Here is a 3,982-nt window from a genome sequence, read left to right as displayed (position 1 = left end):
CTGGCTATCCGATTATGTACAGAATCGCCATCAACAAGTCTTCATCCACAATGTTGCTTCTCATACGAAAACAACTAATGCTGTTCAACCACAGGGTTCTGTCTTATGTCCGCTTCTTTTTCTCTTGTATATCAACGATATAACTGATAACCTTGACAGCCTTTCCCGTCTTTTTGCTGATGATACTTCCCTATCCGTCTCTTCTCCTTCCGCAATTGAACCTGAAACTACTACCAACCGAGGTCTTGAAAAAAAGTCATAACTGGGCAGAAAATTGGCTTGTTAAATTTAATCCTAATAAAACTGAAGCACTACTAATTTCAAATACCAATGCTGAGCTTGATGGCAATCTTATTTTCAATAATGTTAATATTGATTTTATTGAACATCATAAACATCTAGGCATTTTCCTAGATGCTAACTGTAAATGGACTCATCATATTGATGACATTTGTAAAACTGTTACGAAACAAATAGGGATTCTCCGCAAATTCAAATATACTTTAAATCGCAAGACATTAAACAGAATTTATCTTATTTTTAAATTAACTCCCTCTGCTTTGAATACTGTTGCGAAGTTTGGGACGGTTGTACAACTGCCGATGCAAATAAACTTGAAAAACTCCAGTTAGAAGCGGCGCGTATAACATTGTCACCGGTCTGCCATCTTTTGCTAGTAGAGCGTCTTTTTATTTCGAAACTGGTCGGGAAGTCTTGTCTCAACGTCGCACCCGCTGCAAACTTCTACTTTTCTACAAAATTCACAACAATATGACTCCCTCTTACCTAACTGACCTTCTCCCGCCACTAGTAGCTACTTTAACTCTGGGAACTATTCTATTCCTAATTTCCGTTTACAATCTTCACTTAACCAATTCATACCTTCTACTTTAAGATTATGAAATGAGCTTTATATGAAACTTACGTCAGTTACAAATGACCAATACACATTTTTTAAATTCAATTTTTTTTAATAAAATGAACATTTTATAATAACACAATTCCTATATGTCCTATCCAGTACATCGTCCATATATAATTGCTATATACCAATATAAATGCTACTAATATTATACATAAAATAAGCTGACGCACCAGAGAAGAACAGTGACGTAGCAATAATTGTTGCTACGTCACAAATAATTGTGTAAACACATAAACGTATTAGGTAATACGCACATTTGTACTGACTACAGTTGACACTAATATTAAATCTGCACAAACTTCCTCAAAAAACAAAATGAAACATTTAAAGTGCCTGTCTTGTTATTTAGCCGGTGACCGTAAGTCAAATATTTTACTAACCAAACTCCGTCATAAATGCAGCTCTTTAAATGATGATATCTTTAATGTTAACCTAATCAACTCTCCTATTTGTGCATGTGGATATCCTAATGAAAATGCTCATCATTTCTTATTTACATGAGGTAAATATACCGATCAAAAATTTCAAATGTTTAGAAACCTTTTTTTTTTTTATATATGTCCAACAGTATGTATCGAGCACTCGCAGGTTTTAATATGGTCACGTTCTTGTGTCTCCAGCAGTCCTCATTATCTTTCATATTCATTTCTTAGCTTGTGTCCGTATTACATGGTAAAGCGTGCACTTGTTTGTTCCTTATTATTTTAGTAATCCTCTGTAAAGTTTAACTTTCTTTTAAGTGCACGAGAGCGTGAATGCAAGAAGTGTGCGTGTGCTTGAATGTATGCGAGTGAGTGTGGAGATGTGCGTTACGTTCTTTCTGTAAATAGTTCCACTTATCGTTGTATATATTGTATGTAATAAAGGCATGTGATAGGCCATTCAGTTATAGTCAGTGCAGTGGAGACGATTTTCGAGAAAGGATGGAATGAAAAGGAGAAAGCCACTAAGCACGGGACGTGACGAACTGTTGAATAGCTGAAAGTATGGAATAGTGCCAGGAACAAATTTTAAAATCTACTATTAATTGTTCATAAAAGTAAGAGTGAATGTGTGCATTATATGTTGATAATACAAAATGTAGTTATTCAAACTATGAAAGCCATCTTTTGATGTGTATATACAATTACTTATCTTATAAGGAAAGGGCGTTAATAATGTTCACGTAACTTGTGCCAAATCCTTTAGCATTTGTTTTGGTAATACAATATGTTTAACCTAAAACTAAACACCAAGACTTTTCACTGAAAAACTACTCCTGCAGGTCGGGGACTGAGAAAGGAAAACACCTGCTGTTATTTATTGCATATCGTAAGAGACAGTCTTTGCTTTTGCCACCTACTTAGGAACACAAAAACGACCAAACCAATTTCTCTCTTCTTCCTGCCAATCTTTTTGTTTTCTGGCGCCAATCTCGACAGTGCCTCGCGTTTGACGTTGGTGTTGAACGTTTCTCCCAAGTAAGGAAGGCAATTGGTGCAGTTCTTTCTCAGGCCGGGACATACCAGAGCCTTAAATACTAATAATTATTCGAGGTTCTTATATACTCCTTTATCATAACCTAGTCCTTAGGTCGTCTCAAAGCGCTTCACAAATTATTATCCGTGGTTATAGGCCATTCATTCAACAATTCTAGCACTGCCTAACAACGTACTCATTTACAGCTGAGTAGACTGAAACAAGCGGAGTAAAGTATCTTGTTCAAGGATACAACACAGTGCCGTGACGCGACTCGAATCCGCAACCCTTCGGTCACGATCCAGCCGTCCTACCTCTAGACTACCGTGCCTCCGTAGTTGTGATTACCCGCTTAACCTTCAGCATCAAGAATGGTCGAAACAATTGGTTGATACGTTGTCATTATAATGTGATCGGGCGGAAAACTGCAATGGCAAGTTGCCTTAGGTATGGTACATGCATTTCAATGAGGTAGCACTATAAAGTCAGCATCTACACATCTTCGCATCATAACAAGTTTTTATGATTCAATAAACCCACATTACATGAAAGTCTTAATGTCATTAACCTTTTACAATTTTTTTTTACATTTTCATAGAAAATGATACATTTTCCCCAAGTGGTGGCCAAGTGGTTAAGGCGTCTGCCATTCTGTTACCATTAGCCCTACACCACTAGGTCGCGGGTCAGTCGCCAGGTACTGGCCGTAGGTCGCTGGTTTTTCTCAGGGAACTCCGGTTTTTCGCCATCACCAAAACCTGGCACGTCCTTAAATGACAATAGCTGTTAAAAGGACGTAAAACACAAACAAACCAAAAAAACAATTCCATTTCACTGTCACAACTATCGCTGAAACACCTAAGAGTAACATTAAACATAAACATTGTCCAACTTAATGTATCCTCCTATATTTACTTTTTCTTTTTTCTCTAAACTTTTGGATTATTATGATGTCGTCCAAATGTGGATTGAGGTAACTATGACGACGAGGTTGGACGCTAATACTTATATTGGATATTTCAAAGTAATTTTCTTTGTAAAGGTAATGAACTCACTACACGCATTAAAACTCTGTTTTACAGGACATCATCGATCCCTGTAGACAAGACACGTGCCCTCCATGGTCCCAGTGCATTGTCCACAAGAACGGAACGACAGCCTGTGTTATATCAGGTATGCACTATTAATATAGATACATTTCGTCCCAAACTGTGCACAGTAACTATCTACACAAACAACTGAGAGACATCTCGTTCAAAACAGTATCTTTTAACTATCTACATACAACAACAACAACTTATAGACATCTCGTTCCAAACAGTGCACAGAAACTATCTACACAAACCATTTAGAGACATCTCGTTCAAAACAGTATCTTGTAACTATCTACATACAAAAACAACAATTTAGAAACATCTCGTTCCAAACAGTATCTTGAAACTATCTACATACAAAATCAACAATTTAGAAACATCTCGTTCAAAACAGTATCTTTTAACTATCTACATACAACAACAACAACTTATAGACATCTCGTTCAAAACAGTGCACAGTAACTATCTACACAAACAACTGAGAGACATCTCGTTCCAAACAGTA

This window comes from Mizuhopecten yessoensis, unplaced genomic scaffold (genome assembly GCF_002113885.1).
Source record: "Mizuhopecten yessoensis strain PY_sf001 unplaced genomic scaffold, ASM211388v2 scaffold10837, whole genome shotgun sequence".
In the NCBI taxonomy this organism is placed as follows: Eukaryota; Metazoa; Mollusca; class Bivalvia; order Pectinida; family Pectinidae; genus Mizuhopecten; species Mizuhopecten yessoensis.
This window is presented reverse-complemented; position numbering follows the sequence as displayed.